Source organism: Mercenaria mercenaria, chromosome 11, assembly GCF_021730395.1.
Source record: "Mercenaria mercenaria strain notata chromosome 11, MADL_Memer_1, whole genome shotgun sequence".
In the NCBI taxonomy this organism is placed as follows: Eukaryota; Metazoa; Mollusca; class Bivalvia; order Venerida; family Veneridae; genus Mercenaria; species Mercenaria mercenaria.
The window spans coordinates 75,234,938-75,256,127 of NC_069371.1; the positions used below are offsets into that span (position 1 = coordinate 75,234,938).

Sequence of the window (21,190 nt, forward strand, 5' to 3'; positions counted from 1 at the left end):
CCCATCGCAAAAAAAAGTGTCATCTACTTCATAAGCCCAATCACGTTATTAAGTTTGAAGATTCTGGGACAAGTGATTCTCAACTTACATTGTAGAAACCGTTTTTAATGTTCAGGTACCTGTGACCTTGACCTTTGACACACTTGATCCAAAAACAATGGAGCCATCTTCTTCAATCACGCCACCAATTTTGAATGTTCTGGGTGGGTCAAGTGGTTCTCAAGTTATTGGGCGGAAAACGTTCGCTCTTCCGACCGATCTACCGAGCGACATAAAAAGCAATTTACCTAAGCTTTTTCGAACGGGTATAGCTATAATGATTGTAGGCTGTAGATGATCCTTATTGTTTGGGGGTCAAAGGTCAAGGCCACAATGGTATTGACACTGAAAATAGGTCTCACTAAAGGACGCTTCAGACTTTGGGGTTAGTAGGTCAAAGGTCTATGTCACAGTGAAATCGAGACTGAAAATGGTTTAAGCTCAATAACTAAAGAATACTTTGACCTACAGTCAACAATTTTCATTTGATGATATCCTTTGGTCAGTAGATGACCCTTGTATTGTCTTGGGTATAAGATATTCAAAGGGCAAGGTCAAAGTGATCTTAGGATTGAAAATTGGACAGGCCTTGATGAGGGGCTTACATGTTTTTACAAACTCATCTTGTTTCTCTTATAATCAACTCAACTTATTCTACTCATCGTGCAGTTTCCACTACATAAGAATATTTCCCACCAAGCGAATCCCCTATATAATGCTAATAGAATAGATGCTTTTGTTGATAATTATGATAAAAAGAACATAACGAATCATATACGTATATAAGTACTCATTTCCTTTGCTGAAGGCAGAGCAACAAGAGGTACACAATTTAGGTCCTGAAGAAGCTGAGAAGATTAAAAAAATAAAAGCAATACAAAAAGTGGAAACTCCACAGGCCAGTCAACACAACAAAAACGAAAATGGTGCAGGCTCGGTTTGATTGAGCCTGTTCATGGACGGTAGTGGAAATGCATGTTACCGTCCATGCCCTCTAGCCACTGGTTGAGCAGAACTCAACATCTACGAGTACACATGCTACAAGTACAAAAACAATTTAGAGACATCCACAGACTGTCCTGTTAGGCCTGAGGATCTTCCCACCATACAGCCTCCCACCTCGTCCGTCAGAAACAACGAGGAACTGTAAATGGAGTGCACATCAAACATGCGATACGTCATAGAATAGCCGTGTTTAACTGAAGAACCGGAAGTGTGTTGTAAATTTATAAAGCTGACGACTTGTGTAGTATTTGGCAGCATTCTGCCCAACTTAAAATTATTTTAGATGCATTACATTTACACCGCTAGCGTTGTTTTGAAAAATAACTCCAATACATACCTTTAAACAAGTGATTAGTATAAATCATGTAAACTAGCATAGTTCTTTATACAAATTATTTAAACTGCAAATAACACGTTTTATTTATTTGAATACAAATAACTCGACAAGGTGCCGTATATAGTGCCTTCTAGTGATTATAACATTTTGAATGACTCCTTAGATCTATGAGAATTATAGGATCAGTCAATAACATATGGATATGTTCAAACCAGGTCATTCAATGTATAGAAAAGTCAATACACGTCAGTCATGAATATCACATTTTTGAGAAGATATATGTTTAGACATAGGAATTGTTTCCTTTTGACCTCTGTTTATTTTTAGATGCCGCAAAAACTGGTCACATGACCAGAACTCTTCTGTTTTGGAGGTATTTTAGTCAGAATTTGGCGAGGTAGTTGTTCTCGTAGTAGGATTTCATTTTTAGTGTTTATTTTAAAGGCAGGATTTGATCAGTGGTATCCTTGACAACGAACCTGGCTAGCAGCACTTTTGGATAGGGTATCGGCAGGATAGCTTAAGACGACAAAATCTGCAGTAACTAGGACTCACGGTTGGTACAGTTTCAGTGAACTTAACTATCAGAAATACTAAAATCAAAGCAGAACGTTTATTAAGACAGAATTGTGATCTAGTGGCATTGCCGATCAACAGATTTTTAAGTAACTAAGGCGATTAAACATTCAGAAATTGTAGTAATTCCAGGCTTGAACTTGTCACCTATTTCTCTTACAAATTAAAAAAAAAAACGAACATAGCCCGTTTTAGACAGCAGTTTTTGAAAGTATCTTTTATAAAGTATAAATGTAATTAGATCTATCTGATATTTTGTCTGAAGGTGAATAATGCAGCAAGTCTGAGAGAAATTCACTATGCATGATATCACAGTTAATTAATTAATTGGTAATGGGGATCAATCATTCACAATTTTTTTTTCTCTCTTCAAAGCCTAAATTTCCTGTCTTATCACAAAACTCTGAAACTAACTGATATCTCTATAATTTGTCATCTTTTCGGAATCATCTCCCTTTAGTGCATATACAAACTATTGTTACAGTTTTTACCTCAGTCATGCTGTCAGTTCTGATATCAAATTTATTTGGGATATTTAAAACATTATTGCTTACTGAGTTACTCTGTGGTTTATAACACTTGTTTGATTCTATTTGTTTTTGTGTAGTTTTATTTAGATCATTTTGTGTAGAGGCTCTAGTTTGAGCAAGTAAACATTGGTATTCTTTGGGATTCCCGATTTGATTGGTTCGAGCTTGAATTTGATTGGCTCACATGAGATAGACACGGTAGTCATAAGACCATGTGACTGAAAACCTGGGCAGATCTTGGCAACCGCTCTAGCAACCAGTTCTATAATTAGATTGTACACTATATTGATGTCGGTCGGTTTTACGTTAGGAATTTAGTGAGAAAACAACATTAACACACCTAGAACTCCAAACGTTCCGAAAACTAGGACCAACCTGGATTCCGGTTTTCATATCATTTATGTGCATCTGTTCACAACGAAGCACTGACCCTGAGGACTATGTATGGGAAAATATAAGAGTGAACTAAGTGTTGACTGAAAAAGGGCAATATTTATTTTGCCGAACAATACCTTAACAAATATATATTTTCACATATCTGGGCGAAAAATACCGCCTTTGGCGAACAATACATTAACAAATATATGTGTTCACATATCTAGGCGAAAAATACCGCCGAAAAATACCTTAACAAATTTATATTTTCACATATCTGGGCGAAAAATACCGCCTTTAACAAATAGATATGTTCCCATATCTGAATGAAGTTACAGCCCAATGCCATAATAAATATATATATTCACATATTAGGGCGGATAAAACCGCCGAAAGCATATCAACAAATGTAGATGAATTTGCATATTAAGAGAAATCTTTCAAAATTAGATATTGTCATTTGAAAGAGGAGGTGGAATGGGAGGTGGTGGTAAGATAAAACCAGAAATTAGCCAAAATAAAATTAAAGAAAGAAGCGTGCTATTCACTCTTGAATGCTGACGAAGAAGGAAGATGCCGTTTCCCGATTGGTTCAACGGTATCACGTGATAAAAGGAATTCCCAGATTGGCTTTTACCGTAGTACATAATTTAACATAATTCAGAATGGGACCAATTCGCCCCAAATGTACAACAATGACATAAATCATTTTATCTACCTATAAAATTCATTTATGTGCATCTGTTCACAACGAAGCACTGACCCTGAGGACTATGTATGGGAAAATATAAGAGTGAACTAAGTGTTGACTGAAAAAGGGCAATATTTATTTTGCCGAACAATACCTTAACAAATATATATTTTCACATATCTGGGCGAAAAATACCGCCACGAAAGACCAGGGAACAAGTGACCTGGGATGCCGCCCAGAGACACAGGGACAGATGCTTGAGTGTCATGGTAAATATCCATGTAACAGGTATGATGTGGGTGTGTAAACAAGTCTAAGAAGATTATAAGGTGAATTACAAATGATTGCCGCCTAAGACAGATATTTCAGTCCGAAAAAAAATATTATAGGATGGTCAGAAAAATATAAAACACATTAGTAATTGACTATGGTGTGTCTATAAATTTTGTACAAAACAATGGCAAGAATCGTATAGAAACAAAAAGGTAGAACCATTTCGTTCAAATGACTAACACTAGACAAGCCAAGTTTAACAAAAAACAAGTTCAGTATTAAAAGGAAAACCGTTGCTACTGATGTCTCTGCTTATAAATGTTTCTTAAGCTCGAGCTCGTCAAGCAATGATAAATGACTATAGAGTTCGCAGCCTCAGCCAGTCGAGCTAAAAGACACTTTGCAAACAATATAACATTGAAAGTTGCTGCTTAAAATTGACACTTTGAATATGCTTTAAAGCAACACAAATAAAACAACACAAAAAACTAAAACATTCAGCTTGCTGCCTAAGTCAGTCAAGTAATAAGAAAATATTCTGACTCGCTGCTTCAGTCAGTCGAGCAAATAAAACTGAAGAAAGTAAGCTCGTCGCCTCAGACAATCGAGCAGTACTGACTGTTTGTGTTTATTAATCGATGCACACCTTGTGTTTCATAAGATCGAGCTCGTCGAGCAATGGGAAAAGACGATAAAGCTCGCCGCCTCGATCAGTCGAGCTAAAAGGACACTTTGCAAACAATGTAATATCTAAACTTGTTGTTTAAAATTGACACTTTGAATATGTTCTAAGCTCGCCACCTCAGACAGACGAGTAATTTATAAAAACAACAACAAAACAGACTTAAACATTAAGCTTGCTGCCTAAGTCAGTCAAGTAATGAGAAAAAGTTCTGGCTCGCTGCTTCAGTCAGTCGAGCAAATAAAAATTGAAGAAAGTAAGCTCGTCGCCTCAGACAATCGAGCAGTACTGACTGTCTTTGTTTATAAATCGATGCACACCTTATGTTTCATAAGCTCGAGTTCGTCGAGCAATGGGAAAAGACGATAAAGCTCGCCGCCTCAGTCAGTCGAGCTAAAAAGTCACTTTGACACTTTGCAAACAGTATAACATCTAAACTTGTTGTTTAAAATTGATCTTTGAATATGTTCTAAGTTCACCACCTCAGTCAGTCGAGTAATATATACAAACAACAACAAAAACAAACTAAAACATTAAGCTTGCTGCCTCAGTCAGGCAAGCAATAAGAAAAATCCTTGCTCGCTGTTTCAGTCAGTCGAGCAAATGAAAATTCAAGAAAATAAGCTCGTCGCCTCAGACAATCGAGCAGTGCATGTATAACTCCCGCGGTACATAGCGAGACTGTTCATTCGACATATTTATATTATCATATAGATCTAGCCGTGCTTAATTCTTTCACTGTGACAGCCATTATAAACTAAAAACGAACACTTTTAATATATGTAACGCTTTGCTACCTGAGACAGACAACGAAGAAAGAAACTCAAATTGGTGGTAAGCCTTTAAATACCACTGGAAATGGTTGCTGAATATACCCGTCAAGACAGAATGTGATCTCTGAAAATCACACATGCCTATATAGCTGTTTTACAGGATCGTTTGTGATGTTTTGACGTATGTATTTTGTGTGAGCCTGTGACGACCAACGGCCGGATCGTGGAATTTGTGTATTGGAGAAGTGCATGCCATGGGCCAAAGTTGTCCCTCTAACACGGAATGAGTGTGTTGTGGACGTAATGGGGTCAAGCCGATAGGCTTCTACACAGAGTTTGAGAATGCGTCGGATGAAAGTTGAAGGAACTGGATGGCCGCAGCGAAATCGTAATAAAGGACCCTTGCAAGTTGAGATTGTGTTTAAATATATCTGTAAGGCCCGTAATGGGCACAGATACCTGTGTTTAGAACGGTGAAGTACTATCGTGAAGGGTAGGAAAAGGTCTTTCCGAAAAAGGACATTTTATGAAATTAGTACATTTATAAATCTGTTTGTAGTTTTCGTTGGAAAATATTCGGGTATTCAGAATAAGATTAGAGGTTTGAGCATGAAGAAGGGCGATGAGGACCAGTGTAACCAAGATGAAAACCTATGGTGAAACCTAGTATTAAGTAGTCGTGACCTCATGATCCCCTTAAGTATCTTGACAAAACATTTACCCGTATGGAAATCGTAGGTTTGCCAACTATGCCCCTGTTTTTGATTACGATTGATGTTAAGTGTGGTTGTGGTGTTAACAAATTGTTGAATGTGTGTGGAAAAGGCTTAGTCTTCGCCAGTGAAGGCACAATGGCCAGAGTGATATGATCCTCTGTAGAACCCAGAAACGGGGCCGAGGGCATAGCGGCTCTCGGCATAAACATCGCCTGTTGTATGACCAGCAGATATTGTTAAGGAACTAGGTGTGTCTACGGAAGATGTTTCCTTAAAAAGAATTATTAGGAAATGGTGTGCATGTTGTTTTGTTTTTCTGCAAGAGGAAAAGCCATGTTTGGCAACAGTAATGCAAAGTCGATGAACTTGTTGTTCTGAATTTGTTTTATCATTTAGGGACTGTGAAACTGACAGCGTCCTTGGGGTGGAAACCGGTTCGACGAAGTATGTATGGCTACCAAGCATATTTCCAGCAAGTGATTTACATGTGAATTTACGACATGAACTAAATTGTCTTGTTCCTCCTCACTGTTTGAATAGTCTGAAATTGACGTATTTTCGTAAACTGTCGACGATAACTCGTTGTTTGTTTTAGGCACAACATGCTGGTGTACCGTCTGGTGCTATAAATGAGTATCTGTCTCGTGGTAGCAGAGCGTTTTTGGCGTTCCATCTGTAAGAAGAACATAATAATATTAGAACACTGAGAAAAATGACGTACGCCAGAACATAGTCTGGAACCTCAGAACATAGTCTGGAGCCTCAGAACAAAGTCTGAAACTCCAGAACACAGTCTGGAACCTCGGAACATAGTCCGGAACCTCGGAACATAGTCTGAAACCTCAGAACATAGTCTGGAATCTCAGAACATAGTCTGGAACCTCAGAACAAAGTCCGGAACCTCGGAACATAGTCCGGACCCTCAGATCATAATCCGGAACCTCAGAACATAGCCTGGAACCTCAGAACATAGTCTGGAACCTCGGATCATAGTCCGGAACCTCAGAACATTGTCTGGAACCTCAGAACATAGTCTGGAACATCAGAACATCAGACTGGAACATCAGAACAAAGTCTAGAACATCATAACATAAGTCTGAAAAATAACAACAAAGTAGTCTTTAACATAAGGAAATATTAATGAACTGCAGAATATAGTCTGGAAAACATCTGTAAGACAAACAGAATAACATCAAAACGCCGTGAAACTTAATAATATTATTTCATGTATATATCATACGTCAGAACAAAGCCTGGAACCTCAGAACAAAGTCTTGAACCTCAGAACATAGTCTAGAACCTCAGAACAAAGTCTGGAACCTCGGAACATAGTCCGGAACCTCGGATCATAGTCCGGAACCTCAGAACATAGTCTGGAACCTCAGAACATAGTCTGGAACCTCGGAACATAGTCAGGAACCTCGAATCATAGTCCGGAACCTCAGAACATAGTCTGAAACCTCAGAACATAGTCTGGAACATCAGAACAAAGTCTAGAACATCAGAACATAAGTCTGAAAAAATAACAACAAAGTAGTCTTTAACATAAAAAAAAAATATTTATGAACTGCAGAACATAGTCTGGAAAATATCTGTAAGACAAACATAATAATATCAAAACACTGTGAAACTTAATAATACTACTTCATGCATATATCATATGTCAGAAGAAAGTCTGGAACCTCAGAAAAAAGTCTTGAACCTCAGAACATAGTCTGGAACCTCAGAACATAGTCTGGGACCTTAGAACATAGTCTGGAATCCCAAAACGTAGTTTGAAACCTCAGAATATAGTCTGAAACATCAGAACATCAGTCTGGAACCTCAGAACAAAGTCTGGAACATCAGTCAGAACAAAGTCTGGAACATCATAACATAGAATGGAACCTCAGAACAAAGTCTGGAACATCATAACATAAGTCTGGAATATCAGAACATAAGACTGAAAAAACAAAGTAGTCTGTAACATCAGCAAACATTCATGAACTTCAGAACATAGATCTAGTATGTCACACATAATAACATTAAAACACTGCGAATCTTAATAGTACTATTTCATGTTTATATCATACGTTAGAACATAGTCTGGAACATCAGAAAATAGACTGGAACATTAGAACAAAGTCTGGAATATCAGAACGTAATCTGTAGCAACAGAACGAAGTCTGAAACTAGAACATCAGAACAAAAATCTGGAAAGCAAAATAGTCTGTAACATAAGCAAATATTCATGAACTTCAGAACATATTCTGGACAATATCAGAAAATAGTCTGGAAAACATCAGAACATAGACTGGAAAACATCAGAGACATAATCTCGAACATCGTAACACGTACGGAAATCTAAAATTAGTCTGTAACGTATGACAATGTAACACACTGAAAACTTGCTATTAAATAAAATGTATATATTATTATTATTATTATTTTGTTACAATTATAATACATCAGAACATAGTCTGGAACATCGTCTGGAACATCAGAACATAGTCTGGAACAAAAAAACATTTGTCAAAAAGCAGTTTTATCTTATTTATCTTTAAAATGACAAGTTTGAAACTGATAAGGCAAATAAATGCTTTAAACAATCATATGAAATTAAAAATCACACTGTTACCCTTATTGGGATTTCAATGCCAAATAAAAAAAAATAAATAATAATAACAATATATGAGGACTCCAAACAAATGCCGGTAACAAATTTATGAAATGTACCAGATCGTACTGTAACTTGATATAGCATGATTGCGAGCTGCGGTTGATAAAATAATTAAAAACACATTCATGCTACACCACAATCTTTATATTGAATTGAAGGTCAGAGCTGTTTACATCATTGAATTTACCATTTAAAATGTCAGACTGCACCGCCTAGATAAACCTTTCATCGGATACAACAATAAATTTCATAATAATGAAAATATCAGAGAATTATAATTTTACTGAATGAAGATTTACACCAGGAAAAGGTTACAAGGTACATAGTTTGATTTAATGCAGCAGATGTCACAATAACAAGACAAAAACAATGAAAAATCTTGAAATGTTATCGTTCTGTAACGTTTTTAGCACGGCAACATATTGCACAGTTTGATATAGACCATTAATTATTGAGCTTGTTAGCAATCAAAACAGTAGGGTATTTAGAATAAAATTTAGGCAAACGAAAATCATTAAGAATGCCCTTTACATGAACTGCTGGACAATATTGATATACTTTTCAAATCTAAAGCATAGAATGCTATGAGTAAAAAAGTTACGTATCTTGTTCATCTAAATCTGCAGTCCTCTGTTTAATGTTTTAACCATTGCAGCATGGATGTTGGAATATAACTGCCGTAGGCCTCCATCTGACAGGTGTACGCCGTCTGCTGAGAAGTCAGTGGACTGGGCCATTTGCGACCAAAATCCTTTTATACTCTAAAAAGTAACCCGAGTATGCGGAAGTTCTTGAATCCGTGCTGATAACAGATAATTTGAGTCATCAACCTGGTGATTACACCGAGAAGTATCTACTTGGTAGCGGTCTGTTTCAGAAGGTTGTCAATGGAAAATATAGTAGATTAGCACTTTTTACGTATTTAAGAAATATCAACCTGTCCGCAAGATCCACAATTGATGATATAACAGTGTTGAGGTCAGCCTCTTCAAGAGAAATCGTTTGTTCCAATCACGAGAACCACAACGTCCGGAGAACAATTACTCAATGTCCGACAAATTATTCCGTAGTGCTTCGACGTTAGCTCCAGGATAACAAGAATATTTGACCAATGACGACGACGATAGTTTTAAATGGAAATGTCACAAAAGAATGACCCAAAATCTGGATGTAAACCGCCATTCTGAATTATTATACGAAGTTTACATTCCATCGCCGTGTACAAGTAAACATCGAAATTTACAAGTATATCCCATCCGTACTGCAGTAAACCAGAGTGTATAACTGTTAACAAATATGTTATGTATAAGATTACCATAAATATTCAACCAAATCACCTAAGATAAAACCAGAAATTAGCCAAAATAAAATTAAAGAAAGAAGCGTGCTATTCACTCTTGAATGCTGACGAAGAAGGAAGATGCCGTTTCCCGATTGGTTCAACGGTATCACGTGATAAAAGGAATTCCCAGATTGGCTTTTACCGTAGTACATAATTTAACATAATTCAGAATGGGACCAATTCGCCCCAAATGTACAACAATGACATAAATCATTTTATCTACCTATAAAATTCATTTGTGTTATTCTGTCATCTATCTAACATTTTTCAAATAGCAAAACTAAACCCCACACTTTCACAATTCATATGGTTCTCGTTTAATTTTTCACAAAGGTTTCGTAGGAGTGCAATTTTTGTTTCGTTTAATCTGCGACGAATTATTACAGTAGTTGTCTGGAAGACATTTCTCTACCTAGAAAACTTTAATCGATCGGCTAATCACACCCTTATTAATGTGATACGCAGACCGTATTGAGCTTTTTCTGTAAATTGATATGTGTTGGTATTTGAACAGGTTTTTATTATATTTATTAATCTTACTTATCAATTTTTAGATATATCAATATTCTTCTGAATATGCTGAGCGAAACGTAGCTTAAAACCATAAACAGCGTCATTGAGGACAAAAGCGTTGCACAATCAGAATAGCAAAAAAAAAAAAAAGACACCCTCTTTCAATCAGGCAGTGTTGCATAAATCTTTCATTTTGATAAATTATCTATATAGAGGATATTTCATGAGTGTCTTTTCATACTGAATTTATTAAACAAGTTCTGCCGAGCATTTTATCAATTTTATTCAACGAGTTTAATAAATTCAAAGTGGAAGGACACAAATGTAATATTCTTTTTATCACATGTAAGCTTTTCCTGTTGAAACATCAAAATTTCGTCTTTCTTCACCTATTATTGACCGAGTAAATTCGTTAGTATGAAATTCAAAGGGATTGGTGATATCAGTTAAAAATAAACAACTCTATTCTATACAACGTTTCGGCTTTACCATGTAAATTGGGTCTTATGACATTGTCATCACCGTTTTATTAATGATCTGTGTTTTTGTTAGTCAACGTCTATTTGGTGCGTTATATTTTTGTTTTACGCTATGGTAACGTAACGTCATTACCATATTATTGTTATTGAGAAAGCAATGAACATGGTCGAAATGTGATATTTACGACACTTCTCAGAACATGTATACTTGATAAAGGCGAATAAAGCCGAAACGTTGTATAGAATAGAGTTCTTTATTATTAATCATGTAAATTCGAACAACATCTCCTATAACACGTCAACGTCAAAGCTTTATTACACTAGAGTATTATCAAATTTATGTAATGGCTTTATTTCACTTCCACGACGTCAAGTTTACATGTGATAAAAGGCGTTAACAACTATCAAGTAGCTGATTTGCAAATAAGTCACGTGGCATGGGTCAGTCCAGGTCACGAATTCGTTCTTAGACGACGTCCGCCGAAAAATCGGAGACATATATTACGTTTTGCAAAGTAACCAATAGAAATCGGGCTTACAAAGCATAAATTTACCCCCATGTTTGGCGGCCATAAGTATAGTAACGCAAATATATCTTTGAAACGAAAAGAGATGTCATAAGACCAAAGCACTGAAGGTATTGATAGGGAGCCACGGTTAGTGCATACTACACTTGAACTCGATTGAGTCACATATGCAACAGAAAACTTTCTAATTTAGGACACAAGTGATTTACCTCGCTAGATAAACATGACATAAGTAACATTACTAATGCTGATCATGAGCCAATACGCAGTGCAGAACTGATTTCACTCGGGCTCTTTTCGTTTTGTTTTGCGTCTTTCGTCTTTTTAAACTAACTCTCTACACTGAAGTTTTCTGGGAATAATTAGGCCCCACACAATCCAGGACGCGCAAGACAAATTGTTGAAACAACACAAATTAGTCAGTTTTTGTCTTTCCTTTACATACTCAGGTATCCATTTCTGCACAACGGTTTTATGCATATGCTGTGTACATGTCCACATCTTACCTGATAAAAAGTACGAACCGAGGCGCTTTCTAGCTTTTTTATTCGATAGCTGCTGATAACCGTTGCATTATCTCGATTATTTCACGTATAAAAGTATTTTTCTGTCTCCTATGTCCATCGATTTCCTTGTGACAGGTTGATAAAAAAAATCATTAATCCCTTCTAGCCTCACTACAAAATGCGAATTAAGTCAGCGGGTGCATAAAGATCAAAATATGTGGGTTTTTTTGTCGCTTGGTCAGGGATCTAAGTTTACAATAGTAAATCATAGCCTGATTGGCATCACTTTTCATGTTAAAAAAATAGAATATTTAATTTAAACATAAATGCCCTGTTATATACATTACTCAAGTTATTAAGGTAATAAACAGTTTTCTGTGTTTGAGAATCTAGCAGACATGCGATTTCTGAAGACAGACTTGAATTAACTGGAACTTTTTATTCGTACATTGAACATGTATTTAGGTCCTACTTATCAACAACTCAACTTCCGGTCCTGTAGCCGTTATTCACTAGAATATCACGCCGTAGACACGTGGCATGATACCCCATCCAGTCACATTTTACTGACACCGGGCTGACCAGTCCTATCATTATCCTCTTAATGCTGAGCGTCAAGCGAGGAAGCTACTAGTACCATTTTTAGCTCGACTATTCGAAGAATAAGTAGAGCTATCCTACTCACCACGGCGTCGGCGTCACACCTTGGTTAAGATTTTCGTACCAGTCCACATTTTGACAAAGTCTTTTGAGATAAAGCTTTGAAACTTTCAACACTTGTTTACCATCATCATGGCCAGTTATAGGCAAGAGCACATAACTCCATCAAGGATTTTGGCTGAATTATGGCCCCTTTTGTCTTAGAAATCATGGTTAAGTTTTTCGTACCAGTTCATATTTTGACAAAGTCTTTTAAGATAAAGCTTTGAAACTTTCAACACTTGTTTACCATCACCATGGCCAGTTATAGGCAAGAGTACATAACTCCATCAGGGATTTTGGCTGAATTATGGCCCCTTTCGACTTAGAAATCTTGGTTAAGTTTTTTGTACCAGTTCATATTTTGACAAAGTCTTTTAAGATAAAGCTTTGAAACTTTCAACACTTGTTTACCATCGCCATGGCCAGTTATAGGCAAGAGTACATAACTCCATCAGGGATTTTGGCTGAATTATGGCCCCTTTCGACTTAGAAATCTTGGTTAAGTTTTTCGTACCAGTTCATATTTAGACAAAGTCTTTTGAGATAAAGCTTTGAAACTTTCAACACTTGTTTACCATCATCATGGCCAGTTATAGGCAAGAGCACATAACTCCATCAAGGATTTTGGCTGAATTATGGCCCCTTTTGTCTTAGAAATCATGGTTAAGTTTTTCGTACCAGTTCATATTTTGACAAAGTCTTTTAAGATAAAGCTTTTGAACTTAACACTTGTTTATCATTATGATTTCCATCTGTAGGCAAGAGTACATAACTATTTTGACTGAATTATGGCCCTTTTTGGACTTTGAAATTGGCTCATATATTGCCATTTAGTGCAAGACTTATCGAAATCAAAGAAATACAGGAACATTGTTTGTCTAATCTATTTATTTCTTTTGTCTGAATATCCGTGGAAATATTTTGACCCCATTCTTCAATCAATTCTTCGAATAGTCGAGCGCGCTGTCATCAGACAGCTCTTGTTTACGTCTTTGGTATCACGTGTTTTCTCACAATTGAAAGCAAAATTGAAAAACGAACCTTATAGTTCAATGTGTAAAGACAACATCGAGTATATTTTCCGCGTTTGAAAAAATTTCCATGACCGACATCCTTGGAAATTGTACGAAGACTGGATACACCAATTTAAAATAAATACGTGAAACCTTCGAACAATAACAGACAAAATTTGTGGTAGCATTCGATGTATTTCGTCGAGAGTTGCTATAAATACAAATTATACACATCAATGTTGATCTTCAGACAGTTCAAATCTATAATCTAAATACATTGTAGTTTTAAGTGTAAATGCTGCGTATGTGTACATGCACATGTGTGTATGTATTATGCAGGATAATCTTGAAATAAACCCGTAATATTTTCCTTTTGTAACTAACCCTTTACACCGTTGCTTTTCTCGCTTCGTTTCTGTAACTTTAAACCATTGTGATCGATAGAAATATACTTTTGGGCGGAGCAAACTACAAGTGTGATCAAATTACCCTCTCACCGATAACTAGAGTGACAGCTACGTCATTTACTATCTGCGTTTTATGTAAACATTCGGCGGGTTTTTCTGAAATCAGCAGTAAATAGATTGATATATTAAAGCCGAAATTATATGTTGAAACAAAAGAGAATTAAATAGAATAGTGTATCAAAGCTAAAGTGAATTATTTAGACCGGTGAATTGAAGCTAAAGTGAACTAGATAGATTGATGCGATTACAGCAAAATGAATTTTTTTGCCATAAATGACAAGTTAGCGAAAGCAGATTTGAAAGATGAGTGAAGAGGATAACACGCTATGGCAGTTTGGGGAACCTCAGAAGCTGGAGGAGAAGCAGATGTCGGAGTAGATGTTAAAGATGAAAGTCTAGAAGCGAAGCATGTGACAGACACAGGACTAACAGAAGATGACAGGAACATCTTAGCGGCATTCCATGTATTGAAGATGGGGAAAAAACAAGTACAACGCAAGAAGATATTATATCTGCAATTAAACATATTTGAGAGACAACTGTCAAGATGGAACTAACGGGACCAAACCAAACCAAACCAAAAACTAGAGAATTTGAAATACGAAAACTAAAGACCCCCACTGCGATGATACCACAACCAGAAATAACACCAAGGATAACTGCCAGAACTTATCATTTTCTAAAACTGTCTAGTTTTTCAGTAGATGATAATAAAGCGGAAGTTACTTGGAAAACATTCAAGTTTGAAGTTTAAGCTTTAATAGCTGAGAAGACATTTACAGAAAAACAAATCGTATTAATATAATAGGAGTGAGACGGGCTGTTAAAGGGAATGCAAGTGATGTAGTTCGTCGACTTTGAATTGGAGTTACGATCTGTGAAGTAATGCAGAAACTAAGTAGCACAATTGGAAACATTGAAACGCGAGAAAGTATACTCCGAAAAATCTATTTACCTATTTTGAAACAATTACAAGCTACACAACTAGATTAGAAGAAATGTTCAACCAAGCAGTAGAACTTAAAGGCCTGAAAAGGATTGATGATGAAATCTTGAAAAAAGTTCTTTTCCAAGGACTCTAAACCGAAATTAAACATTTAGCTTCCTATAAATGCGACACCGTCCATGCCTACGGCAGATTCAAGATTGAGGCAGCAGTAAACGTGAGTGAAAAGACAGATTCCTCAGAACTGACGGAAGTAAAGGCGCTATTAAAGAAGTTACATGAGAGAATTGACACAATTGAAAAGAAACAGGACACCTCTTCCATAGAGAGACCATTTGGACATGGATTTTCCAACATATGTAGGGACAGTCAATATAGAGGAGGGCCTGTGAGATCAAGTAGAGGCAGAAGTAGAGGAAGAGGCGAGGAGCCAAGAAGATCAACTGGAACAAGTAGCATGCAACCAATCTGTTACAACTGCAACAGGAAAGGGCATATTGCAAGAAACTGTACCTTGAAATCATCACCGACATGCTTTAACTGCAATCAGAGAGGACATTGTGCTCGAAATTTCCCAAAAGAGTACGTGCTCCTGTCGTGGGATCGGACCAGAGCACTAAAAATAAAGATCCCAAATTAATAGGAAATATAAACGAAGCGCAAGTAAACATCAAAAACGTAATAACCACGGCTCTATTTGATAGTGGAAGTTGTGTAAGTATGATTAACAAATCATTTTTGATAGAATGAAATACAACCTCTTTGAAATCTTTTACATGAATGCGCAGATGGACAGAGTATTCCATACCTTGGATATGTTGAAGGCGAATTACAAGTTAATAGTGGCTTACCGAAATCTCAACCACGTCAGTTTTTGTTTCTAATAACACCAGATACAACATATTCCTCCAAGACTCCTGTTATCATTGGAACAAATACAACTCAGGTACTACTAACAGAATGTAGAAACACCTTTGGACAACAATTTTTGCAAAAGGCAGATCTTTACACTTCATGCTGCTTGACTTTTCGATGCAATGTAGTCCGGGAGAAAGAACTTACATAATAAGAAGAACAAAAATAGATTAGCGATTCTTAGAAGTGCATTGTTTGAAAAGATTTACATCAGACCAAATGGATCTGTTCATTTCACAACAGATAAAGAAGCTGAATACAACCCAACGGCAGCCATTATACAAGAAACAGAGTATTCAAGTATACCATCATATCTAGATATAACTCCAGGCGTAATTCATTATGAGTATGGTAAAAACAGAGAAGTTACCGTCAACATTTCTAACTTGAGCACAAACACTGTGACAATAGAAACAAGAGCAATTATTGGAGAGTTACAAATTGTATTAATTGACCAAGACGTATTTGACAGGATGGAAGAAAAGGAAGTTCATAATGATATTACTGATGATCTACATATAGATGATAGTAAACAACTTACGCAAGAACAGACTCAACAGATAAAACACATTCTTCAAAAACATAAGAACGTTTTCTCCACAAGTGACACTGACATTTGAAATTATGGAAAGATCAAGCATCAGCTAGATTTGCTAGCTGAGACTCCCTTTTAACAGAGACACAGAAGAATACCTTCTATGATGATTGATGATATTCGAACACACCTTGAACAATTGTTAGCTGCAGGAATCATCCGAAAGTCAAAATCACCGTGGTGCTCCATTGTTGTGTTAGTAAAGGAAAAGAATGTGTCTGGATTATCGAATGTTGAACAACAAAAGCGTCAAAGATTCATATGTCCTCCCAAGAATCGAAAAAGTTTTCGACGTGTTAAAAGGCAGCAAATACTTCAGTACAATTGATAAAAATCTGTCACCAGATTGAAATTGAAGAAGATCATAAAGAAAGAACTGCTTTCACAGTTGGCCACTAGGTTTCTTTGAGTACAATAAAATGCCATTTAGACTTGCTAATTCTCCGGCGACGTACCAAAGACTGATGGAAGACTGTCTAAGTGATTTCAACATGAAAATCTGCGTCATCTACTTAGACAACCTCATCATTTTCAGCAAAATATTTGAGGAACATCCCACACATTTAGATCTGGTTTTAACAAGAGTGATAGAATGCAATTTGAAACTTTCATCAGAAAAATACTTCTCCATTCAGCATAGAGTACATTTTTTAGGACATGTTGTCAGCGTAGTTGGAGTAAAAACTGACCCAGAGAAGATACAGAAGATAAAGAATTGGCCAACACCAGAAACTCCGATGAATTGAGATCTTTTCTTCCTTTCGCATCATACTACATAAGGCTCATGGAATTATTTTCTGCAATTACACGACCCATATCAGAACAATCCTTTCATCACCCTAATATTGGCTTACCAAGATTTTGAATTACCCTTTGAACTTCATATTGACAAAAGCTCTTGGAGCAGTCCTATATCAAATACAAGGAAAAAGAAAAGTCTCATTTCAAACGCAAGCAGGCTGTTAACAAAATCTGAAAGAAATTACTTTGCATTTAAATTAGAATTCTTGGCATTGAAATTGGCAGTTACAGAAAAGTTCTTATATCATCTCGCTCTTAAACACTTCATAGTACTAACTGACAACAACAATCCACTCACACACATCCTTAGTTCAGCTAAATTAGATGCAACAGGACAGAGAACACTTCAACCACCTTCATGATAAACTAGGTCACTCGGCACGTGAAAGAACACTTGGTTTGTTACGCGAAAGATTTTTCTGGCCGAGAATGACTGTAGATGTAGACAATTGGATATCAAAAGGTAATCGGTGTCTCAGGCGGAAATCAAAGACCAATATCTTCGCACCATCGATCAATATAACAACATCATATCCATTGGAACTAGTATGCATGGATTACCTTACACTAGAACTAGCAAATGCTGGTATTTCAAACATCCAGGCTGTAACTGATCACTTCACTAAATTTGCAATTGTTATTCCAACAAAAAAAAAAAGAGCAAGAACAACAGCAGAGGCATTTCATAATCATTTCATAGTTTACTATGGGATACCAACCATCATACATTCAGATCAAGGCTAACTTCCAGTTAGAAATAATGAAGGAATTGTGTAAGGTTACTAACATGGAAAAGAGCAGAACATCTGTATATCATCCAATGGGAAACAGAATCACTGAAAGGTTTAAGCGGTCCCTGTTAGACATGTTAGGAACATTAGAAACAGAGCAAAAGAATGATTGGAAGAAATACATATCATCTCTTGTCTACGCATACAATTGCACGCCACTCGAAACAACTAAAATTTCACCATATGAACTGATGTTTGGCAGGAAACCAAAACTTCCAACAGATATGCTATTCCAACAAGCAAATGATCAATTAGAAGAGAAAACAGTAAATGAGTACTATAAGACCTTAAAAAAGAAAAGAAAAGACAAACGAAATTGTTGAACAACACACTGAAAAGGCAAGACAGAAACAAAAGAAGTACTTTGATAGAAAAGCAAAAGCAAAGCTGTAAAAATATCTTTAGGTGACAAAGTGTTGGAAAAGATCTTGAAATTTGAATGCAAACAAAATTGCAGACACATTCGAGGAAGAGCTATACGAAGTTATAGAACAACAAAGAGGAGACAGTGTATAAAGTTAAAGCAGAAAGATCAGGCAAGGTTAAGACTTAGAAATCACTTATATTTGGTCAATGATAAGGACAGGTGAGATCAGTGAAAGAGTACAATCTCAGACAAAAACACAAATGAGAAAAGACAAACAGGTACCTAATAAGAGATCAACTTTTGATAAAGATGATCAGAAGTGTAGACAAGGGAAAATAAGTGACGTTACTGATGATGAGTCTAAAACAGATACTGTATACACATATGTGTTACCCACATATCGATATGACGACGCTCATGATCCAGATAGTTCTATATTAGAGAAGATGGAATGAGAAGGATGAAAGCGTACCAGATGTTGCAACAACAGACAGTAATGAAACGGATACTATAGAAGTTGATGTTCTTCCAGATATTCATACAACAATGGTAAAGAGGATTGATGAAGGGTGGGCAAAGAAACTTGTTACACCAAAAGACCAAACGTAATGTACATATATATTTATAGCCAAGACAGACCAGATACTATGATAGAGAATACATATAATGATGTGGCTATTGAGAGTTCAGACACTACAGGTGCTATAGGTGGTGATTTCAGTGAAAGTGGTGAAAGTAAGGAACCTAAGGTAATTATAGAAGAACTAGACATACATTCTTCTGTAGACAATAGGAATGTATTGTCAGGACAGAAAGACAAAGAGATAAAAACAGAACAAATCACATCTGTGTCTCCACCAAAAGCAGCACCAGGACGGTCAAAAAGATATAAGAAAGAACCAGATTGGCATATTAAATATACCAGATGAAACATATGATATATTATGTGAAATGATGTTTTTATATGATAATGTATAATGATGTTTTTATATTATAATGTATAAGGATGTACTTCTTATTTTTGTGAAACGTAATTTGATTTAAAGCAAATTTCAAATTAATGAGCTGTTGTGTGTAAATATATATGATACGACTGATGAACTAATTCCATCATTTTTTTAATTGCGTGGCCGCAATTTAAAGGTCAGGGGGGGGGGATATTATAATAACTTTTATTTTTGTTTCTGGAAGTCAAGGTATAATAATGTTTATTATATTATAAAAAGACGTAAACATATTTTTTGTAAGTTAAACAAGTAGTTGCTTATTACTTAAGGTTTGACGCAAAAGAAAACCAACACATTTGACTGCTGACAGAATGACGGGACGTCATTTAACAGAGTAGGGGAGAGTGTAACTATGGTAGGTTTTATATGTTTAGTTATAGGAGTTGCTTCCCTTTGACCTCTGTCTAGCTTTAGTTGCCTCTAAAACTGGTCACATGACCAGCACTCTTCTGTTTTGGAGGTACTTTTAGGTATTTTAGTCAGACATTTTGCAAGGCAGTTCGCCGAAGTTCTCGTAGTAGGGTTTCATGGTTAGTGTTTATTGTAAAGGTTATTTTAGGTGAACAGTGAGTTATAAACAACAGACTAATGATTTGTAATTCAGATCTATCCTGGTATAATTTATAAATATTTTAAGTTGAGATGGTTTTGAGATGACAGTCTCTTTTCTAATGACACATGATTCTGTGTTTATTTCACCGTTAATAATATCCGTGCATTTCCTAACTTTACAGCACAGATCACTGAGTGAGTGGAGGGATGTAGAAAAGAGCAGGACATTTGCATGTTAACCTAATTCTATAAATTGGTAAGCTTACTGTTTGACTGTCGATTTACTTTTATATATACCGGTATAAACAGTTGTAATGTTTTTATTCGAAACCACTAGACACATTATTTTGCAACATCTGGGATATGCACCTATTGTTTATATTGAAAGAGGCTACTTTGCTTAGATATCTTTGAGAGATTTGTATACCCCGGGCCTTGGGACACCCCGGCGTTGACGCTGAGAGATTCAGATAAAGAAGAGCCAACAAAAACTTTCTGGTTTCTGTTCTCAAGATAACTCTTTGTCTATTTTAATAAATTTCCTTTAATTATATTTAGTTGAAGTTTATAAAGGAGACCTTTGTGCCAAACTCTGTCAAAGGCCTTAGAGATGTCACAAAATACAATACAAGTGCACGTTTTGGTAAATGCTGACACTTCTTAAAAGTGATATCTATGACTAAGATATTTTGTATGCTGTACTATTTATTATTTCAGGGTGTCATCATCGTCATCTCTTTTGCTTGTAACTGTCACGTGTCTTAATAAAGTTGAAGAACTATTGTACCCAGCCTTGGATGTTTATTAATAATTAATAACCAAAGGTTACATTTACACTGTGTTCCACAAGAAAATGGGATCTTTTTTTGCCAGGATATTATCCCTTCTTACGCAGCGAGTTGAAACTTGGACGCTGACTTGCCAAGAAAAAAAGACACTTGGGACTCAGACTATTACAAAATTTACAGAACAGTTAACGAAGTTTGATACAGTCGATTTAGGATCAAGTGA

The 21,190-nt window shown here is 36.1% G+C and overlaps 1 long non-coding RNA gene across 1 annotated transcript; it reads left to right on the plus strand.

The window, feature by feature from the left end:
- Positions 1-1,751: 1,751 nt before the first annotated feature.
- LOC128546670 (uncharacterized) lies at positions 1,752-20,990 on the plus strand. Its single transcript, XR_008366145.1, has 3 exons — positions 1,752-1,937; positions 20,362-20,435; positions 20,897-20,990. It is a non-coding gene; the product is annotated as an uncharacterized LOC128546670 (long non-coding RNA).
- The last annotated feature ends 200 nt before the right edge of the window (positions 20,991-21,190 follow it).